The 14,015-nt window shown below is 40.1% G+C and overlaps 1 protein-coding gene across 1 annotated transcript in view; it reads right to left on the bottom strand.

Annotated features, from left to right (window-relative positions):
- LOC138950000 (uncharacterized) overlaps positions 1-14,015 on the bottom strand; it is a 276,950-nt gene that overhangs the window by 165,088 nt on the left and 97,847 nt on the right. The gene's annotated exons all lie outside the window — the stretch shown is intronic.

Genomic DNA, 14,015 nt, shown 5'->3' on the forward strand with positions numbered 1-14,015 from the left:
GTTTATAAACAATGTAAAACAATTCTAAATAATTTTTTGTTTACGTAAACAATTCATTATTTACCTAAACAATTCATTGTTTACGTAAATAATTCATTGTTTACGTAAATAATGATTTATTTACGTAAACAATATATTATTTAGACTTATATTACATTGTTTATAAAGAATCAGCAATGTTGCTAAATAAATCATTATTTACGTAAACAATGAATTATTTACGTAAACAATGAATTGTTTAGGGAAAGCAGTTTTCATTATTTAGGGGAATCAAGAATTGACTTCTAAGTTTCATTTTTTTTCTTTGTGTATATACTATAATTCAATACAAGGTATCTCCAAACATTATTTATCAGAAAATGTTCGTAAATTTGTTTATTTTACAAGCTGAAATTGCCGTACGAAAAGAACTGAATGCGAAAACAAACAAAAGGTCAAGGTCATAACCGGGAGTGTTTAGTGTTTGCATTCTCTCCCTTGAAGTTGTTGAAAAAAAGTTTTCCGTCCTAAGTTTTCTGTTCTGTCTCAACAAAAACTTTCTCTTTCCATTTCTCTTACTGCATGATTACACTTTTTTTTTATCTGTAGGTTACACAACACAACACAACTTGGTATGAGCTCTGACGCGATGACGTCACACAGTCGTGTGCAGAGTTGTCCGGCCTTGCCTCTGGCATTCCGGCGGAACTCGCGAGAAGGCAACACGCGAAATCTGCACTCTGAATCTTCCGCATTTATCGACATGGTCTCTAGTTGTAGTGTTAAACATTGCCATAACAGACAAGATAGAGATAGGGACAGAAGATTCTTTTCTGTTCCATTTGTTGTCAACGGAAAGGGCAAAGAGACAAGGGATTTGACTGCACGACGCGGGCGAGAATGGTTGGCACAGCTTCAGCTGAAGAATTTCAACTTTGAATCAACAGCTAGGAGATACGTGTGCTCTGATCATTTTGTCAATGGTAAGTACTCATGCTTTTGTTCACCTGCCTTGGTTAGTCTGTGTTTTATGCAAGCTGTGTTGTGATGGTAGTGTGCGGTCAGTCCTGCACCGAGTGCAGTCTATGACTGAGCAGTGAGTGAGTCAGTCTTACACTTACTCTCAGTATAACAACTTAGGCCAACAAAAAAAATATTGTCTGTTTCTGGTAACATGGCTAAAAAAAAAATAAGGTCGGTAGGTCGGGATTTTTTTTTTTTTTTTTTTTTTTTTTTTTTTTACCCCAAATGTAGACCAATAAAACTAACTTTAAAAATCGCGCAAAGAGACTGGATTCACTATACATAGAGACAAGACACTCAACACATTTACAAATCGTCAGCGGACTTTCGTTTTCACACGTTTTTGTTGTTCATTTTCTCACCCTGTCCTTTACCACCAATAAAAAATAAAATAAAAATTTTGAGTTTGGAAAAAAAAAGTTTAGGGTCGGCGCCGAAATTTAGGGTCGGTCGGGTGACCAGAAACAGACAATTGTTTTTTGTTGGCCTTATCATGGTTGCCCAAAACCATGACTTGTGAGAATGCCATAGGTGTGAAATACTTGGATTTGATAATCAGAATTTATTTGAACACTAAATGGTCATTGTTGATACAACTTTATAGTTCAGTTTTAAAGGGTAGATCTGTGTCTAGATTTACTCATTCATTTTGTTTGGGTGACTTATTTTTAAAATAACTCCCAATCCATAATTTACAATACATTTGCCTTTGATTTTGTTTGCAGGGCAACCATGCATCTGTGGGAAGTAAACACCTACTTTGAAACTTGGGTATGGTGCAGGGACACAGCCTGACAGCCAACAAGGACAGTACCAGAGACTCAAGGAGAGGAAGAAGCTTGTGGGGAGTGAGTCAACTCCTTCTCACCCTAATTTAGCAGAGGATGCTGTTGATGGCGACGGTGAAGGTACTTCGGATACAGCAGAACTGGCTGCTCCTCTTCCCGAGAGAGGTGACTGTGGTGGTACTTACTGCCAGACTGAAACCTATGACAATTTTGCCTGGATTTCTAAAGATGAAGAAAAGCAGCAACGGGATGAACTAAACAGGCTGGTGCTAGAAACTCGGGAACTTAAAGACGAACTTGCCAAGAAAAAAAATGACACTTGATTCTTTGAGGGACAATGACGATACTGTACGATATTTTACTGGGATTTCTAATTTCTTCACACTTGTTACATTATTTGATTTTCTTGCATGGCATTTGCCAACACACTCGCGCAGAGCACTGACACAGTTTCAAGCTCTCATTCATGCATATACGCCTTAACACACCTCTGCAACACCTGGCATACATCTTTTCTGTGTCAAGAACAACTGCCAGCAAAGTTTTTCACGAGACTGTGCATATCATGTACCACAGACTGCGGCCACTTGTTTGTTTTCTGGACAGACAGGCGAAGTATAAAGACAAGTCTACCGCCACAGTTCCTTCCCTATCCATGGAACAGAGTAGTCATCTTGAACACACACGGCCAGTACCGTGTATTAAACTGGCCTTGGCACGGAACGATCCAAGGGGGGCAATCTCAGTCATCTCAAAGAGGGAAATCCAAACGCAATCCGCTTTGTTCGATTTTATGGGCTTGGACGATAGAGACAAATAAGAAAAGCAAAAGCTGGAGTCCAGTCTGGACGAAACTGCTATTTGTTTGTTTGTTTGTTTATTTGTTGCTTAACGTCCAGCCGACTACGCAGAGCCATATCAGGACGAGGAAGGGGGGGACGAAGGGGGCCACTTGTCAAGCGATTCCTGTTTACAAATGCACTAACCCATTACTTGTGTCCCAGCAGGCTTTAGTAAAACTAAATTAATACCTACTGGAAGATTACCAGTTTCCAGTATGTTAAAATAGGCTTAACCTATCTACTGCTGGACTTACATCAGAACACTAACAGATTAAACTATACATGAATCGCGAGACAAGCGGCAAGAGAAGAGATTTTTGGAAAAAATACATGTGAATGAGCAAGAAGGCAGAAAAAAGAAAAGAATTCATGAAGAAAAAGAGAGCATGACAGGAAAGAGGAACCAAAAATCTACCTAACAGCAAACTAGAAAGCTCCTGCGGTTCCAAAAACAGGAGGGGCCTTTAATTTCATAACCGCAGTGCCCCACTGCGGGACGAAACTGCTATCAAGAACGCAGAATTGATTTTTTCTGAGTTTTATTTTAGCCGTAAGCGCCATGTTTATCGGAGCAGGAAACTCTTCCATAGTGAGGCCCCTTTGTTGGTTTCACTGCGGCCGCATTGTGAACAGCAGTTAAACATGGCGCTTACGGCTAAAAAAAAAACTCAGAAGAAATTAATTCTGCGTTCTTGATAGCAGTTTCGTCCAGACTGGACTCCAGCTTTTGCTTTTCTTATTTTTTTCTATCGTCCAAGCCCGTAAAATCGAACAAAGCGGATTGCGTTTGGATTTCCCTCCTTGAGATGACTGAGATTGCCCCCCTTGGATCGTTCCGTGCCAAGGTCAGTTGCACAGTACATGTACTGGCCGTGTGTGTTCAAGATGCAGAGTAGTGTCCATTATTGACTGTTTTGAAATATATTCATTGAGAGACCCTCCAGTGTTGATGCTAGTGCACTCACCTGGTCAAACTACAAGCACAACAATACAATTAAATACCTAATATCAATTACACCTCAAGGCCATATTTCTTTTATTTCTAAAGGGTGGGGTGGGCTTTCAAGTGACAAGCACATCACTGCAAATAGTGGGTATCTAGACAATATTGTACAAAATGATGTGATTTTGGCCGACAGGGGATTTGACATTAATGAACTAGTGGCTATGAGAGGTGCACAAGTGAAAATCCCTGCCTTTACAAGAGGGAAGAGTCAGCTTACAGCTTATGAGATAGTCAACACGCAAACTAGCTAATCTGAGAATTTATGTTGAGCGAGTTATCGGTATTCTTTGGGGAAAGTACACAATTTTGAATTCTGATATTCTGACTGATCTTTTGTTTGCAAGGGAAGAGGAAGAAGTGGTAACACTGGACAAAATAGTCACTGTATCATCTGGGCTTGTCAATGTTTGCACTGGTATCATGTGATTCTTGCTGTGACGCTGCATAAACACAGCCTAGTGAACTGAAGGCATTGTTTAGACTAGAGAATATGTTAATTAAACTGTGGTGTATTGTATCTGATTCTGATGTCTCGCATGAGCAGTAGCAATAGTCTTTCTGTTATGTTTTCACTGGACGGAATCTTGAATTTGAAGATGAAGGCATTGTTTAAAGAATGTGTTAATTAAACTGTGGTGTATTGTATCTGATTCAGGTGTCTCACATGAGCAGAAGCAACAGTTTTTCTGTTATCATGTTTTCACTGGATGGAATCTTGAATTTGAATATACATGTGTGTATATGATCTGACCTGCTGCTATTTCCTTCCAATTCAAGAGCAGATTTCACTCTTTCTATCACACACACACACACACACACACACACACACACACACACACACACACACACACACACACACACACACACACACACACCACTTTAACATACACTTTGAAATCATTTTGCATAAATGTGACATGTATTGACACAACTGACAAAGGTTGAATTATGCTGATTAACCTCAAAATAGGAAACAAGATAAGGAGCATTGAAAAATTAAATGGCCCACACTTGAAATGCGAGCACACATTTAAACTACCAATAACATGCAACTGCAAGCAACACTGAACATACCACTACCAGTATTGCAGGTATGAAGATAAGTGAAGAACACTTTCACTAAATGTTCAAAATTGAAATAACATACTGTGGGTATGTGAGTCATTAACTATTCATTATGATCAATAGACCTGTGCGCTTTTTTGCAGAAATAAGTGTGTTCAATTTTGTTGTCATCAAAACAGAATTAGTTGATGATAGAAACTAACTTTCAGTTCCACTGCCAATTTAAACACTGTATTACTTGACTGTACTGATGCAGAACTATGCTGGACCACACACTCTTATTTGTTCCCTAAATCAAGCAGCCAATCCGTGTCACTGGAAACATTGAACAAGGAGAATGAACAATATACCTGGCTGAATAAGTTGATAATCAAACTGCTCATGATTCTTTGTTATTCACAGCAGTGGATGTAAAACAATCACAACATAAGGTCCTGTATGCATCATAATTTATACTTGTAGCACTTGATTTTGTATTGTGGTCGGTGATCCTAAACAAAATGTATGTCTACATCTGTGCATGATTTTACTTTAAGAATAAAATGAAACAAGAATGGAACAATTAATGACTTCTCTGTGAGTGTGAACTGTGATTTAAAACATTGCATGCTCTCTTTTCTCTCCCTCTCTTCTTCTTCTTCTTCTGCGTTCGATGTATTCTCTCCCTCTCTACAACTTTAATACTGCCACTTTCTGTGTGTACAGTCATACATGATGTTTGTTTTCCCACACACATGAGCAAGCGAGTCTGGCATTGTCACTGTTTCTTGCTGCGTTTCACGGCTGGTGTTTGCAGCTGCTCCTGGTTCACATCCACTGCTTGTAGAGGCTCAGCTTCTCTGTCCAGCCAGTTTCCAACTAGCTCTGGAAGAACTGCGAGTCTGAACACTTTCAAAGCTTTCTCCACACACATTGCCCAAAAATCACAGTCAGGCAATACTCGGACAATAACTTTATCCACAGTAGTCCACACCATGAAATCGCAGTAGGAGGAACTGGTCATAACAATCTGGCACTGTACTTGACTAAAGTATTGGTGGTCTTTGCGCAGACAAAGCATCCCCTCACTGTTAGATTCCAAACAGAAATGGCGGTCTGCCACAGCACACTCAACAGCTGACTCCTTGAAGGTGAAGGGACGTGTGTGCAGGTTTCTCCAACTCCGGCCATGCCGGTTTCTCCAACTCCGGCCATGCAGGTACAGTGTGCTGCCAGTATGTTGCCATCAGAAGTGGCGATGATCCAAGGAGAAAGTGCTGGTTCATTAAGGCGTTGTGAATGAAGAATCTGAAACATAAATTGAAGGTCGCACAAATCAGCATTCAGCTAGGTCAATTGAATGAATATAACTCTAAGACGCACATAATGTGCTTTACAATAACCTTAACAATGAAAAGTAAACAACAGATTTTTAACTGAATATGAACATGAAGCTCATTATAAATATAATATTTTGCAAGCTATTTCAAAATATAAATATATTCAAGACTATCTACAGCTTTTGTCGTAGTCCAGAATACAAACTGAAGCGAAGAATATATCAAAGACAAAGCCTCAACACAATATCCTGAACTGCAACTTGTGATAGCTTCAAGTCGGCGCTGGCAGTAGCCAGACGACGATAAAGAACTAGCTGCGCACCCCCCACTCCGCTGCAACAATGCCAGACATCTGGATGACTTGTTCTACAAGTGCAGCGTAACAGACAGATACAGATACAGAGATATCTGCAACACAAGACAGAGAACACTCACGTTCATTCATTATAAACTGAAAGCACATTCTTACCTTTGCAGAAATGACAGAGTTCTGACAGCCATCAGGGCTGTAGCACTTGACATCCCTCACCCAGCCAGAGACAAAAAGTCGGTAGGAATCCAAACTGTTGTAAGCTTTTCAGCTGCTCACATGTGTATCTGTATGCACTCTTGCCAAGCACAAAATAATTTACGATGTTGATGTAACTCAGCTCTGGCAGATCGTCCGGATTTGCTGACCAGCACCTGGTTGAGAATGTCATACGGATCATTCCCGTCAATCTCCAAAATCTTCTGGTGGTATCGCCGCCTCTCCTCTGGTAACAATCGCTCAGAATATTTTTGCTTTCCGATCGCATGAGGCAAGGGAAGTTACTCCAGATTCTTCTCGGAACGCGTCGGAGGCATTGTTTCCCGTTTTTCAACGGTTCACAGCTGTTTTTACTTTTCTCTTTGAAACGAAACGATGAAAGGAAGAGAAATGGAAAGACAGGCATGTTGTTGGGACATAAACAGAACAGAGAACATGAGGGGAAAAAAAACTGTGTTTCAACAACTTCAAGCAAGAAAATGCAAACACTAAACACTCCCGGCAGGGAAACACCTTAATTGACCTTGACCTTTGACTGTGTTTGAGATCAGTTATTTTCGTACTCGGCTTGTAAAATAAACAAAATAATATCCAAACAACAGCTATTTTAAGATAAGAGTGTGTGGAGAGACCTTATATTCAATTATAGTAATCACTGAAAGACATAAAACTTAGTTCAGAAGCGAATCCTAGAAACCCCTAAATAATGGAAAATGTGTTGGCTAAACAATTCATTGTTTACGTAAATAATTCATTGTTTACGTAAATAATGATTTATTTAGCAACATTGCTGATTCTTTATAAACAATGTAATATAAGTCTAAATAATATATTGTTTACGTAAATAAATCATTATTTACGTAAACAATGAATTATTTACGTAAACAATGAATTGTTTAGGTAAATTATGAATTGTTTACGTAAACAAAAAATTATTTAGAATTGTTTTACATTGTTTATAAACAATTACTTATTTAGCACATGAGCTTCTAAATAATGATTATTTAGCTAAAACTGGTGAAAAAAACATGAAAAAGTATCCAAATAATTATTTGACAAACGGAATGCCATAGGCCTGTTGGCACACTATTCAGAATGCACACAAAAATGTAACAACACTTTGACACCCATTTTTCTACGTTCGTGATCACTTGAAATGAATACTTAAAACATAAGTGTTTAAGGTAGTGACTGAATGTATGTAAAGGTAAAAAATTTCAGAAATAAATGCCTCTCTTTATCTCTCTACGTCCATGGTTGCGACATACACACACAGAACCACATTATACACAAACAAACAATATACATGCACACCCACACCCACACACCCACACACACATACAACCCCCACATTCACACACACACACACACACACATACACATACACATACGCACACATTCACACGCGCTCCTTGACCTTATTTTCTAAAGCTTGGCATCGTTTCTCCACACAGTCCTGTTCGTAAGTGAGCCGTTCCACCACCTCCCTCAGCTCAGCCACCTCTCTGTCACGGTGCTGTTTGTTGGCAGCTTTCTGACCAGCTCAACTTTCATATTTCCGACATAAGTTTGACCACCAGGTCACTGTCACCACAACTACTACTGTCAGCCATGTCGATACTGTCTGAACCATTAGATGTACAGTTGTTACCCTTGGCACGCGCTCTCTCGATATGTCTCAGGTTTAGATCAGTGGCGCGTGGGGAATACATCTATGTCACACGCATTCCTTCTTTGCCACTACTAAAGCAAACGTGTGCAACATTGCCGAAATCAATTATCTTGATCATGCATTTATTTCTGAAAATGTTTACCTTTACATACATTCAGTCACTGGAAGTCAGACAGACAGACACACAGATAGACACACGGACAGAAAAACAGCGAGACAGGCAAACGAAGTACAAAGTACAAACTGAGATTTTTTCTGGAATCCTTTTTTTTTTTTTGGCGAGTTTTGTTGTGCTTTTGCCCAAACTACTACAGTCGACTGTATATCCTTTGAAAACATACGGCCGTTCGATGATGGTGTACCTGTCTCTATCCACGAAGTACAGTTGTTTGTCTTTGATACGTAGGTTGTTCCGAAAGTCCTGATTATTCCCCCCTCAGCTCCGTTGCATCTGTAAACTGGAAGCGGTGTTCATTTTTCGGTATACACACAGCAACCAAAAAATAACCACCCCGCAACAAGCCCGAATCCTCGATAGCTCATGGTTTGAGAAGCTACACTTTGTGACCACTACTTTTAACGACTGAAAAGTTTCGTACGCTCAAATGAACCAACTATACATCTCAGAAGCAGACAACATTTACATACCACTTTTAAACTAACAACTACAGGTTTAAACACACGAAATACAGTATAACATTCGAATAATACTACCTGAGAAACGTAAGCACAAAGCGTCTGGACAGGTCGGGGGCTACAGAGTTCAGAGCTAAGGTACACGATGCGAAACTGGGGGCCGCCCAACTGGCTGGGAGTAAGCTGTGGGATCTGATTGGTTGTAATCACAGCAAATCTCAGTTTCAACCAATCCGACCCCGCGGTTGCGTTCCACCCAGTTTCGCTTCATGCAGAGGACTCTGCGAGGTGCTACAACCCAACGTCTGACAACACTCTTCACTAACAGCGGCTCTCACCCCTTAGTGAACAAGTAGTGCTAAATGTCGGGACAGAGGACTCTGCGAGGTGCTACAACCCAACGCCTGACAACACTCTTCACTAACAGCGGCTCTCACCATTTAGTGAACAAGTAGTGCTAAATGTCGGGACAGAGGACTCTGCGAGGTGCTACAACCCAACGCCTGACAACACTCTTCACTAACAGCGGCTCTCACCATTTAGTGAACAAGTAGTGCTAAATGTCGGGACAGAGGACTCTGCGAGGTGCTACAACCCAACGTCTGACAACACTCTTCACTAACAGCGGCTCGCACCATTTAGTGAACAAGTAGTGCTAAATGTCGGGACAGAGGACTCTGCGAGGTGCTACAACCCAACGCCTGACAACACTCTTCACTAACAGCGGCTCTCACCATTTAGTGAACAAGTAGTGCTAAATGTCGGGACAAATGACAGCAGGGACGACGCATACAGCTTTGTCAAAAGCTATGCAATGTCTATTATTTAATCAAGTACTTACAAGCTTGCTGTTTGTGCATCCCCCAGCAAAGCAGTTAGCTGAGCACCTTGTGTGTCTGGAGTGGCAGGCACAGTTGTTGCTGTTGCATTCTGATTCCTCGTTGCACGGACAGCACTCTGTTGACGCGGTAGTCTGCAAATAACGATTGGTAAATGGAATACATCAAATAGGATTCGATCGCATCGTTTCAGCGTCTCTTTGACGGATAATGATTTAATACTTTGACTGTACAAGAATGTCAAATATTGAACTGCGTACTAAATTGAGGTTACATGTAAACACCGAGTGTAACCCTGGTTTCACAAAAGATGAACATTCATGTGCTATTAACATTGTCCCAGTAAGAAGAATATCCGCTGGGATGTAGCTAGTTTTCATCAACAGCAAATAATCGCAGAATGACCATTTTCCTTTCCCCATCATTCACAACTTTGCTCTGAGCTTGCTTTGTGTGTGTGTGTGTGTGTGTGTGTGTGTGTGTGTGTGTGTGTGTGTGTGTGTGTGTGTGTGTGTGTATGTGTGTGTGTGTGTAATTGTGTGTGTGAATGTGTGTGTGTGTGTGTGTATGTATGTATGTGTGTGTGTGTGTTACACGACACTTGAGATTGCCACAAGTTCTCAAACATCGTATAGTTGTGTTCTTTTATTCTACGTCGCCCGTCTTCGCAGCAGCAGAAAACAACTCGTCAAATTGAGTTCGAGGATTTATTTAGCATTCCATATATACAACTTCACATCTCACAGAACTCAACGTAGAAGCTCCTTTTACAACAAATCGCGCTGGCATATATAGTAAATACTCAATCTCGAGAATATTCCAGACCGAACATAGTACAACTACATTATACGAGCCGTGCATGGACTAAACTAGCGACATTCTCTATGACGTACATCAAAAGCGCCGACGCACTTAATCCGAACGAACGCCACGAACTCACGACTAAAACAGCATGGTAAACAACTTGTTTTGACAGGACTAGAAAGTTCACCTGCATTCTCGTCCAAGCATAAATATTGTGTTTACAAAATATAATATCGGTACTTTCCCACAAAGTACAAATAAGTCAACTACATACAACAAACAAAACTGAACCAAAGCTCAGCAACGGTAGCGTTTCCTAACATTGTGTATGTGTGTGTGTGTGTGTGTGTGTGTGTGTGTGTGTGTGTGTGTGTGTAATTGTGTGTGTGTGTGAATGTGTGTGTTTGTGTGTGTGTTTGTGTTTGTGTGTGTAATTGTGTGTGTGTTTGTGTGTGTGTGTGTGTGTGTGTGCGTGCGTGCGTGCGTGCGTACGTGTGTGTTTGTGTGGTTATTTGTGTCTTTGTCACAACCATGGCCATACAGACATAAAGACAGACAGACACTCAAAAAACGCGCAGACATGTACAGACACACGAACAGAAAACGAATGAGACAGGCAAACGAAGTCAATCGTGTATTTAGTGTCTGCCCACTGTCGTTTCCTGTTGCATCCCATAACAAAGATTTGAGTAGAAAGTGAGTGTTTTGTAATACAGTATTGGAACCCTTTTTTGGGGAGTTTTGTTTTGCATTTGTCCAAACTACTTTGTCCTGTGAAAACATACGTCCGTTTGACGATGGTGTACCTGTCTTTATACAAGAAGTAATCTTGTTTTTCATTGATAGTAGGTTGTTCTGAAAGTCCTTCACAACGCTCTGTACTTACCGCACAGCTCATCATTAATTTGATAACATTTGTTTATCTATCCTTAGCTATGATCTTCAAGATACTCATAATGACCCTCGCTAACTCTCGGTCAGCAGCACCCAGCTCTCATAACGGGTTCCTCTAAGAGCAGTTTCTTGACATGTGACGTCGTCTGGGTCCAGGTCAGGTGAACATGTAGAATGGGACAGCAAGGGGACACACTAAGCTGCTAGAAATGCGGTTGCTGTGGAAGCTCTGAGAGACAAGGCGTTGCCATGGTGCAGCATAAACCCATGAGTATCCGTCGTTGGACCGCACTGGCTTCAAGCTTTAAACACCACAGACAGGCAATGAGCACGTACCATTTTAATGCAACCTTGCGTTGTTCGGATTTGTGGCAACGTGTCCTGCTTTGGAGGGGGGGGGGGGAATAAGGCCAAACTCTTCATGCCAGTACTCCGAGTTCTTTAAGGCCAGACACGGGGGAAAACTTGACCAAAACCGTGATTTGTTGTGTGTTGGGATTTTGATAATTAATGAATCTGACATAATTATGTTTGCAGTCACGTTATGAAGTTAAATGTGCGTAATAACGAACGGAAAACTCTTTTTTCTACAAAATATATTCTCACTGAAACTTCTGTCGACTGATTGACGTCATTGTGTCTAAAACTCGAGGATGTTGGAGGCAGGTTTCACAGTCTTCAGTGTTAGCAATGTCCGTGACTTTGATAGTCAATAAAATGCCTCCTTTTGTTTTGTCGTGAAATTTCACTGGTCTATGTCAAATGTCTTCATAATTCACATATGAAAAATAAACTTTGATCAATTTTAAGTCAAGTTTTCCTTCCCCACGTGCGAAAGAGGTGTGCCGGACGTGAAAAATGAGACGGACACGATTTCCCTCTTCAGCCACATTGCAACAAACAAAGGCACCAGGAAACAAAATACAACGAAATCCATTTAAATGTACATTAGAAACCAAAGAACAGAGATAGATAAACACACTGAGTAAAAAAAAACAATGAATGAATTTGTTTTGTTAGTCGATACAATACAATCGCATGTGCTGTAAACGGTCTTTTCCTTACTCGTGTCCGTCTCAAAAATATTAATGACTAATCTGTTAAGTTTGAATGACTGTCAACAAGTTCGGACGTAAAATGCTTTCAATAAGTAACAATTTCCATCAAAATACGACTTGAAATGGTTTTGAAAGGCTAACTGCGGCTTATTTTACCAGCGTTTGGTCCTTTTGTCATTTTTTCTCACGTCCGTCCGGCAGACAAATCGTCTGCTTTACCCGGCATACAAAGCAAATTTTCACGATGCGACCAATTACACACTTCCTGTCCGTTGCCCGGCAGCTGATCAACTGGCTCGCTAAAGAATTGTTCGGCATGTGTTTCTTTCAGAACACGTTATTTACTGTCCGTGTTATTTTTTTCTTACGTCCGTCCGGCACACATATACAATACAATACAATACAATACAATAACTTTATTAATCTCTAAAAGAGAAATTGCATTGCTGAGCTTTTGTGTCCGTAATAAAACATACATAAAACATTCAAAAATAAACATTTGTTCTTTGTCATTCATACATTCTTGTGTTCTTATACATTTCTTCAATTCATACATCAATATTCTATCATAATTATGTACATACATTTATTCTCTTTTAACAGTCTGTCTTCAAACGCATCTCAGAGAGGGAGGCTAGAGATTTGTGTTGTGCCATAGGTAAAATCATGTGCTTAGCTATGAAGTAATGTTATCACATGTTATTTAAGGAAAATGAGTAAATATATGTACCAAGCGTATAACATCAGCAAAACTGAGAAAATACAGCACATTGGTTATCACATAAGAAAGTATATTAAAAATAAATTAACATGCTATACCCACCATACGAATACAATTTTCACATGCGACCAATTTTACACTTCCTGTCCGTTGCCAGGCAGCTGATCAACTGGCTGACTGGAGAATTGTTCGGCATGTGTTTCTTTCAGAACACGTTATGTACTGTCTGTCTCTGAAAACCTTGAAATCTCACGTCCGTCCGGCACTGTTGACGGTCATTTCTTACCACATTTTAGCAGATTCATGTGTAACATAGCAACATTCAGTGACTGTGTCTGATCAATGCCAGTGGGTTTTTGTTTCAATCCTTGAATGTAGAGCAATGTGAATGTTGTGGTCAAGTGAACGTTTTATAGACATCACCGACAGCAAATTTAAGACGTTCCAACTTGGAAAGACAGCCAATCACGATCATAAACTCGTAGGAAATCAATAGTTGCTTTGTTTGCTTACTTTCAAGTGCTTTTTTAAGTTTGATTTTTGTTATTGTTATTGTTGCAGACGTTTCAGTGTGGATGCATGAGTATAGGCTAAGTGTATCCAATTCCGACCGACTTTGGGGGTACCTAAATCCTACCGATTTTCCAAGTCACATCCTTTGTACTGGCCATTGAATTGCTGGCATCAAAAATAAGACAGTGTAGACGTATTAAAGGAATTTCGTTATGGAATAATGTTGATATTGCAACCGTTATTAAAATTGCTCTGTATGCAGACGATATCACCCTTTTTTATAAAGGATGAGATTGATATGTATTATGCACTTGAAGTAATGAATGA

Source organism: Littorina saxatilis, linkage group LG16 (genome assembly GCF_037325665.1).
Source record: "Littorina saxatilis isolate snail1 linkage group LG16, US_GU_Lsax_2.0, whole genome shotgun sequence".
Classification (NCBI taxonomy): domain Eukaryota; kingdom Metazoa; phylum Mollusca; class Gastropoda; order Littorinimorpha; family Littorinidae; genus Littorina; species Littorina saxatilis.